This window comes from Pristiophorus japonicus, chromosome 8 (assembly GCF_044704955.1).
Source record: "Pristiophorus japonicus isolate sPriJap1 chromosome 8, sPriJap1.hap1, whole genome shotgun sequence".
NCBI lineage: Eukaryota > Metazoa > Chordata > Chondrichthyes > Pristiophoridae > Pristiophorus > Pristiophorus japonicus.
Genome location: NC_091984.1, coordinates 136,601,107 through 136,621,552, shown reverse-complemented (window position 1 = coordinate 136,621,552; position 20,446 = coordinate 136,601,107). Strand labels below are relative to the sequence as shown.

Here is a 20,446-nt window from a genome sequence, read left to right as displayed (position 1 = left end):
TTGATATTACTGGTACTGATTGGAGTTCTAGACTGTTTAAAATTGAGGTCCACAGCAAAAAGAAATTCAATATCAATGAAGGCACTTTTCTCAGGGCACATGGAATAAGGAGAGTAGAAATGTTGCAATGACCTGCATAACATTTCTTAATTCTTACAATGTGGTTCAGCCTCCACACACTAAAATAGACTGATCTAACAAGTAAAAAAAAGAAATCACAATAATTGTGTACCTTTAAGAATCTGGAGCCATGTATGTCCCATACTATCATATTCCCTTTTATCTATCTACAGTAAAATAAATTACAACTGCGTGCACTGTCTGTACTACTTGACTTCCAGTACTCTTCACTTTTTGTGTCAATGTTTTCAACTATAATTTCCTGTGCCCACCCACAGTTATCATGGGTGCTGCTTATGTCAACTTGTCCCTCATTGCACAATCTGGTCACTGGGTTGCCACAACTGAATTAGAATGCTTTCTAATTTTTTTCATGATCCATCCACCACCCCCTCAGTATCTAAACTTTCTAATGTCCAAAATAAAAGGCGAAACAAAATAACTTTGAAAAATAGTGTGTTTCACGACACGATGAACAAATGTCAATAGACATTGAATCGTCTATTGTATCTTTTATCAGGTGTATCAGTGAGCACATGTGCAGAGTAACTAATTCACAGGAAGTATCAGTGCTACTCAGTCAGCAATATTTTTTTTCCAGCTTCTTCAACTTTCATTAGATTCTCTTGAAATAATTTTGAAAAGCAGGACAATAAATCCACAAATGAAAAAGAAAGAAACATTTTTAAAAAAAGGCTGTGTCTGCGTGCGAGAGAGAAAAAAAATACGTACCTGTAGTAGCATTTGCTCTGTATCCTGTGAACTTGAAATAATGTATTAAATGAGGCAAGGGCATGTGAGAAAAAGGAGAGAGAGAGAGAGAGAGAGAGAGAGAGAAAAAGGGACGCGTGACAGAGAGAGAGAGAGAGAGAGAGAGAGAGAGCGCAAGAGAAAGAAAGGGGCCAGAGAAATTAGGTGAGGGTTTGAGAGTGAAACCAGACAAAAAAGGGGGAGAGAAAATATTCGAGAGCACAAGAGCAAGCAAGGGGTGCAATTACGGCAAAACAAGTTTGCACAGGCAGTTTTCATTATAAATGTCAACAAAGGAATTTATAATGATATGCAAAAACAAGGACAGACTTTAAAAGACTTCAAAATGAATCATGAATAATGTCTGTGCACCATGGTCTAATTATCCTTGCCCTCTCATGCCGCTTCAGTGGTCTCAACTCCCAAGATGCAAGTATGTAAGGATGGAGATGGAGCCGTATGCTAAACTACAAACCTTATTTTGGAATCAGTTCCTAAGATGACAAAGATAAAGTTGATGCAAAATAGAAAATTAAAAATCATACAAAAGGAAAGCTTCTATTTTTGTGCTACGTATAGAGGAAACCTTAAATGTGCAAACTGAACTACATTAAAAGGAAGTGACAGACCACATGCACTATACACAACCTAACATACCCTCATTTAGCCTCCACAAGCAAATAAATCATGATGGAAGGACCACAGAAAATTTCAGTCTTTTGTTATCAAAGATCATCAGAAGAATTATGTACAGGTAAACCCATTTGCCAAAGGTGGTCTTAGTCATCTGTAACTATTCAGGAACAAGTCAGATACTTTTTCTCGTGCCCAACACAAAGGGCTTTATGACAGGCAAGCTCACACTTCCTATGATCAAAACATGATGTGTGCAAAGCAAACATGCCTGCAGTGAACAGTGCACTTAAAACAATAACTCTATCCTCCCCAACCAATAGATAAATAGCAGAGAACACACTTCTCAAGCTATCAACGACAAAGCAGTATTTATTGAGAAATAGCATTGGACAGAAGTAAACGTCAAATCATAATGCAAAAAATAGCAACAGGATTTGGCCATTTGGCCCATTGAGCCTGCTCTGCCATTCAATATCATGGCTGATCGGATCATGGACTCAGGTTCACTTCCCTGCCCGCTCCCCATAAGCCATCACAGCTGACAGATAAATCACAAGTATTTCTGAATCCATTACAAAACAATAACATATCTCTCAGCTTTCACTTGGAAATGATGCTTCAAGTTTGGAGCAAAATCCTCATACTTCACAGAAAGAGGCCAGCCAGCCCAACAGGTCTCTGCTGGTGTTGATGTACCACACGAGCCTCCTCCCAAATTATTTCATCTCACCCTATCAACACATCATCTAATAGAATCATACAATGGTTATAGCACAGAACTACACCACTCGGCCCATCGAGCTAGGCCCACTCCCCTGCCCTTTCCCTGCAGCCCTGAAATTTTTTTCCTTCAGGTACTCAACTAAATCCCTTTTGAAAGCCATGATTGAATCCGCTTCCACCACCCTTTCAGGCAGTGCATTCCAGATCCTAACCACTCGCTGTGCAAGAAAGTTTTTTCTCATGACGTCTTTGGTTCTTCTGCCAATCACCTTAAATCTGTGCCCTCCGGTTCTCGACCCTTTTGCCAATGGGAACAGTTTCTCTCTATGTCTAGACCCCTCATGATTTTGAGCACCTCTATCAAATCTCCTCTCAACCTTCGGTGCTCTTTAAGGAGAACAATCCCACCGTTTCCAGTCTATCCACGTAGCTGAAGTCCCTCATCCCTGGAACCATTCTTGTAAATCTTTTCTGCACCCTCTCTAAAGCCTTCAATCCTTCCTAAAGTGTGGTTCCCAGAATTGGATACAATATTCCAGTTGAGGCTGAACCAGTGTTTTTTTAAAGATTCATCATAACTTCTTTGCTTTTGTACCCTGTGGCTCTATTTGTGAAGCCTAGAATCCCGTATGCTTTTTTAACCGCATTCTCAACCTGCCCTGCCACCTTCAACAATTTGTGGACATATACCCCTAGGTCTCTCGGTTCATGCTCCCCCTTTAGAATTGTACCCTTCAGTTTGTATCACTTTGCACTTTTCTGCGTTAAATTTCATCCGTCACGTGTTCGCCCATTCCACCAGCCTGTCTATGTCTCCCTGAAGTCTATCATTATCCTCCTCACTATGCTTCCAAGTTTAGTGTCATCTGCAAATTTTGAAATTATGCCCTGTACACCCAAGTCCAAGTCATTAATATATATCAAGAAAAGCAGTGGTCCCAGTACCGACTCCTGGGGAACATCAGTGTATACCTTCCTCCAGTCTACAAAACAACTGCTCACCACTACTCTGTTTCCTGTCACTTAGTCAGTTTCAGATCCATGCTGCCACTGTCCCTTTTATTCCATGGGCTTCAACTTCACTGGCAAGCCTATTATGAGGTACTTTATTAACCACCTTTTGGGAAAAATATGATAACCACACGACAGAAACATGCCCTTCGATTCCTTTCTCACTCCTGTACTTATCTAGCTTCTCCTTAAATGCAACTATGCTACTTGCTTCAACCACTTGATGTGGTAGCAAGTTCTTTATTGTAACCACCGTCTGGGTTCCTTACTGAACTTATTAGTGACTGCAGGGTATCTTATATTTGTGGCTCCTAGTTTTGGACCCCCGACAAGTGGAAACATCTTCTCTATATCAGCTTGTTCAGTCTTTCCTGATGGTTATAACCTCAATTCTGGTATAATCCTTGTTAATCTTTTTTGCATCATCTCCAGAATCGCTACAGCATTTTTTTAGTATGGAGATTAGAACTGCAGTCCTGGCCGATATTCATCACTCAATCAACATCACTGAAACAGATTATCTGCTTATCACATTGCTGTTTGTGGGCGCTTGCTGTGTGCAAATTGGCTGCTGCATTTCCCACATTATAACAGTGACTGCACTTCAAAAGTGCTTCATTGGCTGTAAAGCGTTGAGGCGTCCGGTGGTCGTGAAAGGCACTATATAAACACAAGTCTTTCTTTACTGTAAGAGTGCTCTAACCAAGATTCTATACAAGTTCAATATAACTTTTAAATTCTATTCCTCCAGAAGTGAATTCCAGTGCTTTGTTTACATTGTACATGCGTTGTAACTTTGTGATTTGTGAATCTGTACCGCGATATTCCTTTTCTCCTCTACCCCATTTAGAGTTGCCATGGGTGGCCTCCTTATTCCTCCCACTGAAATGCACCACCTTGCACTCTTCTATTAAAGTGTATACATGGGAACAGGAATTCACAGTGTTCACTGGCCCCAGCTCTGAGCTGCATAATGATTCAAGAAAATGTGATACAGGATGCTAATTAAATGCCTCTTTGAAGTCTGAACTGGAATATGGAAAGGGCGTGTTTCACAATTAAATATAGTTGTCAGTCACAAATAGATTTCCGAGGCACACTGCTCCTCAGGTGTTTTTATTGGCAAAGCAACTCTTGCATTGTACTGAAGTACATTGACCACAGCTGATACATGTAAAGTCAACAGGACTCCTTCCTGTTAGTGATAAACTGAAAGATAATTGGCTTTATTTGACACAGACTTGGCTATTTTGGTTTGGGCTCTGGTTGTGGCTCAGTAATCCTGCAACTTCATCCCAAGGACCCTCAAAGATTCAGTCAGCCTTTGAAGTCAAAGCAAAATATGACTCAGTGCTTTCATACTGGATTTGCTCCCGAGGATGAACAACAAAGACTCTTGCTCTCTGCCTGAGCTAGAACTATCCTTCTTGAAGAGGTGAAACACAAAAGTAACTTTGTGCTGAATATTAATTTTTTTTAAATTTAAGCACACAATAAATCCCGATGCCTGAGCTTGCTGCATGCAGGTTATGCATTACCTGTACTTGAAATGGCAGACTGCAAAGGTTAAGTGTTTTATTCTTGAGGTCACTTAAAATGTTGCAGACTTCAAACCAGGCACCAACACTGACTTGAATAAACATCTTGAAAACAAACACAGTCTGTGACTGGAAGACTTTATGAAGAAAACAGCTTAATGAAAGTAAAATCTACATCTCAACTTTGCAAAATAAACAGAGCACTGAAATACACAATATTATGCTTGAAGGGGCCCCATGCAAACTTCTTCTTATGGCAACAGCCTAACTGGTACAAAGGAGAGAAAAAGAACATAATACCTCTTCCAGAACTAGAAGACAGTGGAGGTGGAGGAAGCCAAATCACTGCCAAGGACATAAATGGCACCAAACTTAGAGACACTGTCACTGCAATTTATGCCCCCAAGCCAATTTAATAAGAACATAAGAAATAGGAGCAGGAGTAGGCCATTCGGCCCCTCGAGTCTGCTCCGCCATTCAATAAGATCATGGCATCAACTCCACTTCCCTGCCCGCTCCCCATAACCCTTTATTCCCTTACCACTCAAAAACCTGTCAATCTCCACCTTAAATATATTCAATGATCCAGCCTCCACAGCTCTCTGACGCAGAGAATGGCACAGATTTACAACCCTCAAGAAATTGCTCCTCATCTCAGTTTTGAATGGGCGACGCCTTATTCTGAAACTACGCCTCCAAGTTCTAGATTCCCCTCTGCATCTACATTGACGAGCCCCCTCATTATCTTATATGTTTCAATAAGATCACTTCTCATTCTTCTGAACTCCAATGAGTATAGGTCCAACCTATCTTCATAAGTCAACCCCCTCAACTCCGGAATCAACCTAGTGAACCTTCTCCGAACTGCCTCCAATGCAACTATATCCTTTCTTACATAAGGAGACCAAAACTGTACGCAGTACTCTAGGTATGGCCTCACCAATACTCTGTACAGGACTTCTCTGGTTTTATGCTCCATCCCCTTTGCAATAAAGGCAAAGTCATTAATATAGTTTGTAAATAGTTGAGGCCCCAGAACCGATCCCTGTGACACCCCACTGGTTACTGTTTGCCGACCGAAAATGACCCATTTATCCCGACTCTCTGTTTTCTGTTAGTTAGCCAATCCTCTATCCATGCTAATATATTACCCCCAACCCCGTGAACTGTTATCTTGTGCAGTAACCTTTTATGTGGCACCTTATCGAAGGCCTTCTGGAAATCCAAATACACCACATCCACTGGTTCTCCCTTATCCACGCTGCCCATTACATCTTCAAAGAACTCCAGAAAATTTGTCAAACATGATTTCCCTTTCATAAAACCATGCTGACTCTGCTTGACTGAATTATGCTTTTCCAAATGTCCTGCTACTGCTTCCTTAATAATGGACTCCAGCATTTTCCCACGAACAGATGTTTGGCTAAATGGTCTATAGTATCCTGCTTTCTGTCTGCCTCCTTTTTTTTCCCCCAATCGGGGCTTTACATTTGCGATTTTCCAATCTGCTGGGATCTCCCCAGAATCCAGGAAATTTTGGTAGATTACAACCAGTGCATCCACTATCTCTGCAGCCACTTCTTTTAAGACCCAAGGATAGAAGCCATCTTTAGTCCCATTATTTTATCGAGTGCTAGTTCTTTAGTGATAGTTTTAAGTTCCTCCCTCCCTATAGCCCTTTGATTATCCAGTATTGGGATATTTTTAGTGTCTTCTACCGCGAAGACCAATAAAAAATATTTGTTCAAAGTCACTGCCATTTCCCGGTTCCGATTATTAATTCCCCAGTCTCATCCTCTCGGGGACCAACATTTAGTATAACCACTCTTTTCCTTTTTATATATCTGTAGAAACTCTATCTGTTTTTATATTTTTTGCTAGTTTACTTTCATAATCAATCTTGCCTCTATTATTTTTTTTTAGTCGTTCTTTGCTGGCTTTTAAAAGTTTCCCAATCCTCTGGCCTCCAACTAATCTTGGACACTTTGTATGCCATTGTTTTCAATTTGATACCATATTTTATTTCCTCAGTTAGCCACGGATAGTTATTCCTTCTCTTACAGTCTTTTCTTCTCATTGGAATATAGTTTTGTCAAGTTATGAAATATCTCCTTAAATGTCTGCACTGCTCATCAACCGTCCCACACTTTGACCTATTTTCTCAGTCCACTTTAGCCAACTCCGCCTTCATACCTTTGTAGTCTTCTTTATTTAAGGTTGTAACTATTTGTACTGCACTTTTTTTGACAGACAGGCGTCAAAAATATTACTGCTCCCACATCATTACTACCTCTGGTGTCCCCGAAGGATCTATCCTTGGCCCCTCCTATTTCTCATCTACATGCTGCCCCTCGATGACATCATCCAAAAACATAGCTTCAGTTTCCACATCTACGCTGACGACACCCAGCTCTATCCCACATCACTTCTCTCGACCCCTCCACTGTCTCTAAACTGCTTGTCCAACATCCAGTACTGGATGAGCAGACATTTCCTCGAACTAAATATTGGGAAAACCAAAGCCATTGTCTTCAGTCCCCGCCACAAACTCCATTCCCTGTCCCCAGCATCTGTCCGAGGTTGACCCAGACTGTCCGCAACCTTGGTGTCATATCTGACCCTGAAATGAGCTTCCGACCACATATCCGCGCATCACTAAAATCGCCTATTCACACCTCCGTAACATGGGCCAACTTCGCTCCTACCTCAACTCATCTGCAGCTGAAACCCTCATCCATGCCTTTGTTACCTCTCGACTTGACGAGTTCAACAAACCTGGCCAGCCTCCAGAGTTCTACCCTCCGTAAACTTGAGGTCACCCAAAAACTCTACTGCCCGTGTCCTAACTCACACCAACTCCTGTTCGCCCTTACCCCTGTGTTTCCCTGACCTATGTTGTTTAAGGAACTCCTCGATTTAAAAATTCTCATCGTTTTTTTCAAATCACTCCAGGGCCTCGCCCGTCCCCATCTCTGTAATCTTCTCCAGCCCCACAAACCTCCGAATATCTGCACTTCTCTAATTCTGTCCTCTTGAGCATCCTTGATTTTAAAATCACTCAATCATTGCTGGCCATGCCTTCAACTGCCAAGGTCCTGAGCTCTAGAATTGCCTCCCTTAAGACACTCCTTAAAACTTATCCCAATGACCAAGCTGTTGGTCATCTTCCCTCAAATTGCCTTATGTGGCTTGGTGTCCAAAAATTTTTTTTATTAATGCTCCTGTGAAGCGCCTTGGGATGTTTTACTACATTAAAGGGGCTATATAAATGCAAGTTGTTATTTCTGTTCAAGTTTTTAAAAATTTTGCACACAAGGTTCCTGGAAGTGCAAACAGGTAACAGCACAGCGAGAGAAACGAGGCATGTGGGACCTTGGTGAACAAGACAAGCAGTGCATCTCCTTAAAGCAATGAGATTAAAGGATTGAGAATAGAGAAGGAGGCTGAATTAGAGTGGCTGAATTAAACATCAAATCAGGTACAAAAAGAGAAATAAAGATAGGGAAAGCAACAGTAAGAAATAGTTTTAGAACATTTTTAATTTGGCATTTTTTTACATTTTCTAAAACAATTCACAACCTGAAGAAACAAACACTTTTAACTGTTAACTTTCCGGGTCAGAAAGATTGACTGGCAGTCATTAACAGTTATCACAAAAGCAAAGTACTGAAGATGTTGGAAATCTGAAATAGAAATGCTGGAAATACTCAGCAGGTCAGGCAGCATCTGTGGAGAGAAAAACAGAGTTAATGTTTCAGCTCGATGACCCTTCGTCAGAACTGGAAAAAGTTAAGAGTTAACTCGATTTCTCTCCACAAATGATGCCTGATCCACTGAGTATTTTCAGTATTTTTTGTTTTTGTTAACAATTATCATAGTTATTAATTACTAGATATAACTTTCTGTGGTGAGATGAATGGGCAAATGTGCAAATGCAGCAACTTTATGAAAATCACAGAGAAATTAAGGGCAAGATGGCATTTTCCCAAAGTTAACAACTTGCGGCAATTCACGGGGTATCTCTTCCTCACCACAAGCTGCTGGCCGATTTGCATATTAATAACGGCATGCTTCCTTCACACACCATTATTCTTTCAGCAAATTTTGGGCCATGATTTTCAAAATAATATTCAACCCCAAGCTGAGCGACCAACCCCAGATTGTTTCCATTGCAAAGACTGTCGACTTCCACTTTTGTCATATTGCCCACCATCACTCTGTTGCTGCAACATTCAACCTTGCTTTTGTCACCTTCAGACTGGACTATTCCAATGCTCTCTTTGCAGGCCTCTTATTCTCTGTAAACTTCAGCTCATCCAAAACTCTGCTACCAGTATCAATCCCACATCAAGACCCACTGTCCATTTCCCCTGCCCTGGCTGACCTACATTGGCTCCCAGTCTCTCAATAACAGAAATTTAAAATTCACATTCATATGTTTGAATCCCTTCATGGCCTCATCCCCTCTCCATTGGCGTTATCTCCAGCCCCAGAACACAATTCCACTACCTCTGTTCCTTTCACTCTGGGTAAAGGAAGGGGGTAGTTCACTAGAGGTCCATCACTGAAAACAATGCCTTCAGATGCCAAGGTCAGACACTCCAGAATTACCCTTCGAAACCACCTCACCTCCCTCTCACCCTAACCCTTCCACTCCACCTCCCTCTCACCCTAACCCTTGCACTCCACCTCCCTCTCACCCAAACCCTTGCATTCCACCTCCCCCTAAACCCATCTACTTTTCCACCTCACTCTAAACCTCTCCACTTCCTGCTCACCGAAACCCCTCCACTTCTCCAAATTCCTTCACCCTAAAATCCTCCAATTTTCAACCTCATCTCACCCTAACCTCTCCAATACCCCACCTCCATTTCACCCTAAACCTTTCCACTTCTCAACCGCACTCTCACGCTTAAAAAGAGTCTTCTTAATACCCACGACTTTGACCAAGCTTTGTCACCCTACCCAATACCCTCCTTCTTTGGCTTGGTATCCAATTGTTTGTGTGGAACAGATTGGAATATGCATTTATTTTATAAGCTGTTGTTTTGTTCTCTCCTCTTGCACAGCATTTGTAAAGGCTTTGAAAAGGAGATTTATTGTGAAATTAAATACAGCTTCCTGTTTCTGGCACACACAGAGCTGGCTCAGAAGCAATGGGTGTGGCACAGGAAGGAAAGTATACAGTCGCAATGTTTCATTAGGAACGTTGAACACTTGCTGCAGCAGACCAGTGTATAACGCAAGTATGCCATGTGCAGTAAACTGACACCAGTACAACAAACTGTCGGCAGAATGAATAGTTTCATGCAATATTTGTATTATTGCTAAATTATGATGTAAAAGTCAATTCACCATCTTGAACTTTGAAATACTAATTGTCTTCTGCATTTGATTCAAATATACATGCATCACACCACTTGTGCATTGATTGCTATCAGGAACCATTTCACCACACTTGTATAATGCAGAGAATTGAACCCTGAAAAAAATGCAGAAAAGCCCAGAGCCTGCGTGAGGAGAATGCTCGTATCCGAGTGACCAACAACAAAATAAGGACAAGGAGCTGTTTATGTTCAACAGCATATTACCACAACAAGATTGCAACAGCTACAGCTCAAATGCTGCATGACAAAATCAGAATGCTCCATTTTGCATTTATCACTTTATGTATTAGAAATTGCATTTAAAAATGCTTCAGCTTAGTGTCCCTCTAAGGGAATGCCATCATTTTGGTGGCAAAAATGACTGTTACAAACTGGCCAGAACCAGTAGTCTATTTAATGTTGAATGTCTGTCATGGCTGCTTTTCTTCATTCAAGAATTAAGTCTAAAATAAAAAGTTGTTTGTAGCAAGGACACCAATTAAGGAAAATATTTGAAGGAAGATACTTCAGCTCAAGCTGCACTCCCAGATCAATTGTTATCCTCGAAAAAATTTAACACCTCAGGCTGCTCAACTTCAGCTCTGGCTCGAAATCTGAACTATATGGATATACTGCAAAACCACAATATGTACATAACATTGTAACGGTCTGACAATGATTGTTTTCATTAAAATGTTTTGTCACTAATCTAACGAAGAAAAATGGCTTTAAGTGGGTACTTTAACCCATCATGCACTGATTTTTTTTTAAAAGTACTGCACCGTCACTAACTGTGTCTGACTGCTTCAATGCTGTATTCTTTCTTTTTTAGCCTATGCTAAATGGTCCGACAGAGTGGTATCTTCTGCATTTCCTGTGAACACAGTCAGCAGTCTACCTGACCGTCAGTCGTCAATACTATGAATATGGAGTACCAGGTTGAACCTCTCTTATCCAGAGCCCTCGGGACCTAGGCTGTTGTGGATAAGGGATTTTTCCAGATGAGATGTGGTCACGTTAAATTGGATGGTACAGGTACTGAGCAAGGGGATTTCAGAGCTGGCTGGCTTGGGACTGTGAGTGCGGCAGAGAGATCGCGGGATCAGGCCAGCGATTGATGGAGTCGGCAACGAGGAAGGACTTCAATTTGTTCATGTCGGAGTTCTCGCATGTGCCACCCAGTGGCCAGGAATTGTCCAGACGAGGGGTGGTTCTGGATAAGGGAAGTTCAACCTATCCTTGCAAATCCTGGGCCCACCATTTCAGAAGTGATACAGCATATAGAGATGGACGTTTCCCATTACAGGAGAGATAGTGTGCTCGGATAATGCACCATTTCATCATTAATGCAAGAAATAAATGTTTGGAGTCAGCTGAACAGTAATGCATTTTTTTTATTTGCCATCGAATGTGATGCTGGCAAGATTGCATTTATCGGCCATCTCCAGTTACCCCGAGAACGTGGCGCTGGGTTTTCTTGAACCACTGCAATCCTTGTGGTGACTGTGCTGCTACAAGAATATAAAGCAGGGAATTCCAGAATTTTGGCCCATAAGAAATAAGAGCAGGAGTAGGCCATTCGACCACTCGAGCCTGCTCCGCCATTCAATAAGATCATGGACTCAGCTCCACTTCCCTGCCTGCTCCCCATTACCCTGATCGCTCAAAAATCTGTCTATCTCCGCCTTAAATATATTCAATGACCCAGCCTCCTCAGCTCTCTGGGGCAGAGAATTCCAGAAATTCACAACCCTCAGAGAAGAAATTCCTCCTCATCTCAGTTTTAAATGGGCAGCCCCTTATTCTGAGACTATGACCCCTTGTTTTAATTTCCCCTGAGTGGAAATATATTCTCTGCATCCACCTTGTTGAGCCCCCTCAATATCAATACGATCATCTCTCATTCTTCTGAATTCCAATGAGGTATAGGCCCAACCTACTCAACCTATCTTCATAAGTCAACCCCCTCATTTCCGGAATCAACCTAGTGAACCTTCTCTGAACAGCCTCCAATACAAGTATATCCTTCGTTAAATACGGAGACCAAAACTTTACGCAGGACTTCTCTGCTGTTATACTCTAACCCCCCTTGCAATAAAGGCCAACATTCTATTTGCCTTCCTGATTACTTGATGTACCTGCATACTAACTTTTTGTGTTTCATGCACAAGGACCCCCAGGTCCCTCTGTACTGAAGCATTTTGCAATTTTTCTCCATTTAAATTTGCTTTTCTATTTTTTTCTACCAAAGTGGATAACCTCACATTTTCCCACATTGTACTCCATCTGCCAAATTTTTGCCCACTTAGCCTGTCTATATCGCTTTGCAGATTTTTTGTCTCCTCCTCACAATTTGTTTTCCCACCCACCTTTCCATCAGCAAACTTGGCTACATTACACACGGTTCCTTCATCCAAGTCATTCATATAGATTGTAAATAGTTGAAGCCCCAGCACCAATCCCTGCGGCACGCCACTAGTTACTGTTTGCCAACCGGAAAATGACCCATTTATCCCGACTCTCTGTTTTCTGTTATTGTCCATGCTAATATATTACCCCCAACCCCATGAACTTTTATCTTGTGCAGTCACCTTTTATGTGGCACCTTATCGAATGTCTTCTGGAAATCCAAATACACTACATCCACTGGTTCCCGCTTATCCACCCTGCCCATTACATCCTCAAAGAACTCCAGCAAATTTGTCAAATATGATTTCTCTTTCATAAAAATATGCTGATTATGCTTGATTGAATTATGCTTTTCCAAATGTCCTGCTACTGTTTCCTTAATAATGGACTCCAGCATTTTCCCAATGACAGGTGTTAGTCTAACTGGTCTATAGTTTCCTGCTTTCTGTCTGCCTCCTTTTTTTAAAAAAAAATAGGTGCATTACATTTGTGGTTTTCCAATCCGCTAGGACTTCCCCAGAATCCAAGGAATTTTGGTAGATTACAACCAGTGCATCCACTATCTCTGCAGCCACTTCTTTTAAAACCCGAGGATGCAAGCCATCAGGTCGAGGGGACTTGTCCATCTTTAATCCCATTATTTTACCGAGTGCTACTTCTTTAGTGACAGCGATTATATTAAATTCCTCCCTCCCTATAGCCCCTTGATTATCCCCTGTTGGGATGTTTTTAGTGTCTTCGACCGTGAAGACCGATACAAAATATTTGTTCAAAGTCACTGGCATTTCCCTGTTTCCCATTATTATTTTTCCAGTCTCATCCTCGAGGGGAGCGACATTTACTTTAGCCACTCTTTTCCTTTTTATGTACCTGTAGAAACTCTTACTATCTGTTTTTATATTTTTTGCTAGTTTACTTTCATAATCTATCTTCCCCCTCTCTTTTTTATAAAAAAGTCGTTCTTGGCTGGATTTTAAGTTTCCCAATCCTCTGGCCTCCCACTGGTCTTGGCAACATTGTATGCCCTTGTTTTCAATTTGACACCATCCCTTATTTCCTTAGTGAGCCATGGATGGTTATCCCTTCTCTTAGTCTTTCCTTCTCATTGGAATATATTTTTGTTGAGAGTATGAAATATCTCCTTAAATGTCTGCCACTGCTCATCAACCATCCCACACTTGAATCTATTTTTCCTGTCCACTTTAGCCAACTCTGCCTTCAAAACTTTGTAATCTCTCTATTTAAGCTTAGGACATTGGTTTGAGATCCAACTTTCTCACCCTCCAACTGAATTTGAAATTCAACCATGTTATGGTCACTTATTCCGAGAGGATACTTCACCAGATCGTTTATTAATCTTGTCTCATGACACAGTACCAGAACTGAGGTAGCCTGCTCCCCACTTGGTTCCGCAACGTACTGTTCAAGGAAACTATCCCGGATACACTCGATGAACTCTTCAAGGCTACCCTGACCAATTTGCTTTGTCCAATCAATAAGAAGGTTAAAATCGCCCAGGATTATCGCCATTCCTTTTTTACAAGCCATTATTTCTTGATTTATACTCCGTGCAACAGTGTAGCTACTGTTAGGGGACCTATAGACGACGCCCACCAGTGACTTTTTTCCCTTATTATTCCTCACCTCCACCCAAACTGATTCAATATCTTGATCTTCTGAGCCAATATCGTTTCTCACTAACACACTGATCTCATTCTTTATTAACAGAGCCACCCCACCTCCTTTTCCTTTCTGTCTGTCCTTCCGAATTGTCAAATACCTCTGAATATTTCAAGGCCCAGCAACGATGAAGGATGGTTTGTGACTTGGCAGGTAACTCAAGGGTGATAGTGTTCCCATAATATCGTTGCACTTGTGCTTCTTGGTGTTAAAGGTTTCAGGGCTCGCGAGTGATGTCACGATAAACTAAGCGAGTTGCAGCACTGCATCCTGTGGATAGTACGCACTGCAGTCAGAGTAACATTAGTGCTGGAGGAGATGGACACCAAATCCATTAAATGGGCACCGATCAAGCAAACAGACTGTCCTGGATAGTGTTTTTGGTTGTTGTTGCAGGCAGCCATCCAGGAAAATATTGTGTCATCCATCACATACCTGATTAATGTTAGAGAGGGTTTGAGGGGTCACGAGAATATTGCCTTTGACCTCCTCTTATAACAAAGTTGTTGATGATGGCTGGTCAAGTTAAGCTCCTGGTCGACAGTGTTCACAAAGATGTTGCCCCCCAAAACTCCTCGAACTATGTTCTGCAGCTGCGATGGTTGGACTCCAACACAATGACTGTGGGCTGGATTTTAAGTTCACGACACGCTGGGAGCAGGGTGCAGGGTCCAGCAGCGTGCAGGGAAACCCGGAAGACAATGCAGTGCATTTGTCAGCGTTTTTTTTACGGACATGGCTATTCACAACACCAAAGTTCTGATTGGTTCCCTTGGAGGACAAGACACACATAGCAGTTTCTCTGGATTGTGCAATTAAATCCTCCCTGCCGACGTAATCAAATACTTTGCAAAGTGTAATTCGTACCATTCTGACAGCCTACTCCAGACAAGCAGAGCGAATTTGAAACAGACCTCATTTGGAATGGACAGGGCTCACCCTCATTGGTTAAGACCTTCTTCCACCCCTCAAAAGGTTTCTGCCCCCACCGCCCAAGTTCCTGGCATTCTCCCCCTGCCCAAGTGCCTGACCCTCCCCCCGCTTCATCCGAGTTCCTGATTTCCCTCCCTTCCCCTGCGGGATCCCCCCCCCCCCAACCATAGATGGGACATTGTGCATGGGTCACATATTGTTAACAGGTTTGAAAGATATGAAGTGAATAGTGACAGCTTTCCGATAAATCAACCAGGTCTCGGGGGAGGAGAGCGAGAATGTGGTGCGGGTCTAAAGCGTTTCAGATTGTTAGAACGTGATCGGTCTTACCATCTAACTCACGTTCTCGCTCTCATCCACAGTGCTCTCCGTGGTCTTTACAGCCTCCCACAGTTCCAGTGCGTCTCTCCCAGATCATCTCTCCATCTCTCCCTCCTCAGATGCCCTCACTCTCCCTGAAGGCTGCAAAAATGTTCGTGTAGATAATAACAGCAATATTCTGCGCAAAAGTCCTGAAGGCTCCTTTAGTTTAGTCATTGATTTTCGAAGATAGAACATAAGAATTAGGACCAGGAATAGGCCATCAAGCCCCTCGAGCCTGCTCCGCCACTGAACAAGATCATGGCTGATCTGGCTGTGAACTCAGCTCCACTTACCCACCCGCTCCCCATAACCCTTAATTCCCTTATTGATTAAAAATCTATCGATCTGTGATTGGAATACATTCAATGAGCAAGCCTCAACTGCTTCCTTGGGCAGAGAATTCCACAGATTCACAACCCTCTGGAAGAAGAAATTCCTTTTCAACTTGGTTTTAAATTGGCTCCCCGGTATTTTGAGGCTGTGCCCCCAAGTACTAGTCTCCCTGACCAGTGGAAACAACCTCTCTGCCTCTATCTTGTCTATACCTTTCATTATTTTAAATGTTTCTATAAGATCACCCCTCATCCTTCTGAACTCCAATGAATAAAGACACAGTCTACTCAATCTATCATCATAAGGTAACCCCCTCATGTCCGGAATCAGCCGAGTGAATCGTCTCTGTACACCCTCCAAAGCCAGTAGATCCTTCCTTAAGTAAGGTGACCAAAACTGCATGCAGTACTCCAAGTGCGGCCTCACCAATACCCTGTAAAGTTGCAGCAGGAACTTCCCTCTTGCAATGAAGGCCAACATTCCATTCGCCTTCCTGATTACCTGCTGCACCTGCAAACTAACTTTTGGGGATCCATGTTATCTAAAAGAGTTTCATGCACAAGGATTTTTTTTTTTTTTTTGGGGGATTCATGCACAAGGACCCCCAGGTCCCTCTGCACCGCAGCATGTTGTAATTTCTCCCCATTCAAATAATATTCTCTTTTACCCTTTTTCTTCCCCCCCCCCCCCCCCCCCCCCAAGGTGGATGACCTCACATTTTCCGACATTGTATTCCATCTGCCAAACCTTAGCCCATTCGCTTAACCTATCTAAATCTCTTTGCAGCCTCTCTGTGTCCTCTACACAACCCGCTTTCCCACTAATCTTTGTGTCATCTGCAAATGTTGTTACACTACACTCTGTCCCCTCTTCCAGGTCATCTATGTATATTGTAAACTGTTGTGGTCCCAGCGCCGATCCCTGTGGCACACCACTAACCACCGATTTCCAACCCGAAAAGGACCCATTTATCCCGACTCTCTGCTTTCTGTTAGCCAGCCAATTCTCGATCCATGCTAATACATTTCCTCTGACTCCGCGTACCTTTATCTTCTGCAGTAACCTTTTGTGTGGCACCTTATCGAATGCCTTTTGGAAATCTAAATACACCACATCCATCGGTACACCTCTATCCACCATGCTAGTTATATCCCCAAAGAATTCCAGTGAATTAGTTAAACATGATTTCCCCTTCATGAATCCATTTTGCTTCTGCTTGATTGCACTATTCCTATCTAGATGTCCTGCTATTTCTTCCTTAATGATAGCTTCAAGCATTTTCCCCACTACAGATGTTAAACTAACCGGCCTATAGTTACCTGCCTTTTGTCTGCCCCCTTTTTTTTTTAAACAGAGGCGTTACATTAGCTGCTTTCCAATCCGCTGGTACCTCTCCAGAGTCCAGAGAATTTTGGTAGATTATAACAAATGCATCTGCTATAACTTCCGCCATCTCTTTTAATGCCCTGGGATGCATTTTATCAGGACCAGGGGACTTGTCTACCTTGAGTCCCATTAGCCTGTCCAGCACTACCCCACTAGTGATAGTGATTATCTCAAGGTCCTCCCTTCCCACATTCCCATGACCAGCAATTTTTGGCATGGTTTTTGTGTCTTCCACTGTGAAGACCGAAGCAAAATAATTGTTTTTGGTCTCAGCCATTTCCACATTTACTTTAGTCACTCTTTTCTGTTTTATATATCGGTTAAAACTTTTACGATCTGTTTTTATGTTTTGCGCAAATTTACTTTCGTAATATATCTTTCCTTTCTTTATTGCTTTCTTCGTCATTCTTTGCAGCCGTTTAAAATTTTCCCAATCGTCTAGTTTCCCACTAACCTTGGCCACCTTGTACGCATTGGTTTTTAATTTGATACCCTCCTTTATTTCCTTGGTTATCCACGTCTGGTTATCCCTTCTCTTACCGCCCTTCTTTTTCATTGCAATATATTTTTGTTGAACACTATGAAAGAGCTCCTTAAAAGTCCTCCACTGTTCCTCAATTGTGTCACCGTTTAGTCTGTGTTCTCAGTCTACTTTAGCCAACTCTGCCCTCATCCCACTGTAGTCCCCTTTGTTTAAGCATAGTACGCTCGTTTGAGACACTACTTCCTCAGCCTCAATCTGTATTACAAATTCAACCATACTGTGATCACTCATTCCGAGAGGATCTTTTACTCGGAGATCGTTTATTATTCCTGTCTCATTACACAGGACCAGATCTAAGATAGCTTGCTCCCTTGTAGGTTCTGTAACATACTGTTCGAAGAAACAATCCCTCATGCATTCTACAAATTCCTCCTCAAGGCTACCCCATGCGACTTAATTTGACCAATCGATATATGTAGGTTAAAATCCCCCATGATTACTGCCGTTCCTTTTTCACATGCCTCCATTATTCCCTTGATTATTGTCCACCCCACCGTGAAGTTATTATTTGGGGGCCGATAAACTGCACTCACCAGTGACTTTTTCCCCTTACTATCTCGAATCTCCACCCACAATGATTCAACATTTTGTTCATTAGAGCCAATATCATCTCTCACAACTGCCCTGATATCATCCTTTATCAACAGAGCGACCCCACCTCCTTTCCCTTCTTGTCTACCTTTCCGAATTGTCAGATACCCCTCTATGTTTAATTCCCAGTCTTGGCCACCCTGCAACCACGTTTCTGTAATGGCCACCAAATCATACCCATTTGTAATGGTTTGTGCCGTCAACTCATTTACTTTATTTTGAATGCTGCGTGCGTTTAGGTAGAGTGTTTTAATACTAGTTTTTAAACCATGATTTTTAGTTTTGACCCCTCCTGCAGCCCCTTTATATTCATACATATTGTCCCTTCCTATCACCTTGTGGTTTACACTTACACCAGTGCTACTCTGCTCTGTTGCCTCCTGCTTTTTGCATTCTTTCTTGGGATCCTGTTCATCTGAGCTCTCACCCACTCTAACTAGCTCAGAGCCCTCTCCTGGGTTCCGAATACTCCTCGCATTGAGGCACAGAGCTTTTAGGCTTGCCTTTTTATTACACTTTGACCCTTTAGAATTTTGCTGTACAGTGGCCCTTTTTGTTTTTTGCCTTGGGTTTCTCTGCCCTCCACTTTTACTCATCTCCTTTCTGTCTTTTCATTCTGTCTCCATTTTGTTTCCCTCTGTCTTCCTGCATTGGTTCCCATCCCCCTGCCATATTAGTTTAACTCCTCCCCAACAGCAGTGACAAACACTCCCCCCTAGGACATTGGTTCCGGTCCTGCCCAGGTGCAGACCATCCGATTTGTACTGGTCCCACCTCCCACAGAACCGGTTCCAATGCCCCAGGAATTTGAATCCCTTCCTGCTGCACCACTGCTCAAGCCACGTATGCATCCGAGCTATCCTGCGATTCCTACTCTGACTAGCACGTGGCACTGGTAGCAATCCCGAGATTACTACTTTTGACGTCCTACTTTTTCATTTAGCTCCTAGCTCCTTAAATTCGTCTCGTTGGGCCTCATCCCTTTTTTGACATATATTGTTGGTACCAATGTGCACCACGACAACTGGCTGTTCACCCTCCCTTTTCAGAATGTCCTGCACCCGCTCCGAGATATCCTTGACCCTTGCACCAGGGAGGCAACATACCATCCTGGAGTCTCGGTTGTGGCCGCAGAAACGCCTATTTATTCCCCTTACAATTGAATCCCTATCACTATCGCTCTCCCACTCTTTTTCCTGCCCTCCTGTGCAGCAGAGCCAGCCACAGTGCCATGAACTTGGCTGCTGCTGCCCTCCCCTGATGAGTCATCCCCCTCAACAGTACTCAAAGCAGTGTATCTGTTTTGCAGGCGGAATGACCGCAGGGGACCCCTGCACTACCTTCCTTGCATTGCTCTTCCTGCTGGTCTTCCATTCCCTATCTGGCTGTGGACCCTTCACCTGCGCTAAGACCAACTCGCTACACGTGCTACTCACGTCATTCTCAGCACCGTGGATGCTCCAGAGTAAATCCACCCTCAGCTCCAATTCTGCAACGCGGTCTGTCAGGAGCTGGAGGCGGATACACTTCCCGCACACGTAGTCGTCAGGGACACCGGAAGTGTCCCTGAGTTCCCACATGGTACAGGAGCAGCATATCACGTGACCGAGCTCTCCTGCCATGACTTATCCTTTAGATACACTTAATTTGGCAACAACACTATTAACAGGTTACTTACGGATATAAAAAAGAAAAAGAAAAGCTACTCACCAATCACTAGCCAATCACTTACCCCTTTGGCTGTGACGTCACCTTTTGATTTCTTTCTACTACTTGTTTGCTTTTTCTCCCGGCTGGAGCTGTACAAGCACGCCTTTTGTCGGCCTCACCACGCACCCCGGACTTGCGCTGCTCGAACTGCCACTCCTCCTCCGACAATATGCCTTTTGTCGGCCTCACCACATGTCATGTATTCAGCCAGCAATGTAACCCATGTATAATCTGACCTAAGTTGTACACTGTGAGAACAATGACCACTAGGTGGTGAACTTGTGGGAGACACTCCTAACCTGGACCTTCAGATATAAAAGGGGAAGCTCCAGCCACTTCCTGCACTTGAGTGC

The 20,446-nt window shown here is 42.8% G+C and overlaps 1 protein-coding gene across 2 annotated transcripts in view; it reads right to left on the bottom strand.

Annotated features, from left to right (window-relative positions):
- The window catches only part of imp3 (IMP U3 small nucleolar ribonucleoprotein 3), a 330,757-nt gene that overhangs the window by 171,790 nt on the left and 138,521 nt on the right, over nt 1-20,446 (bottom strand). The window lies entirely within an intron of this gene.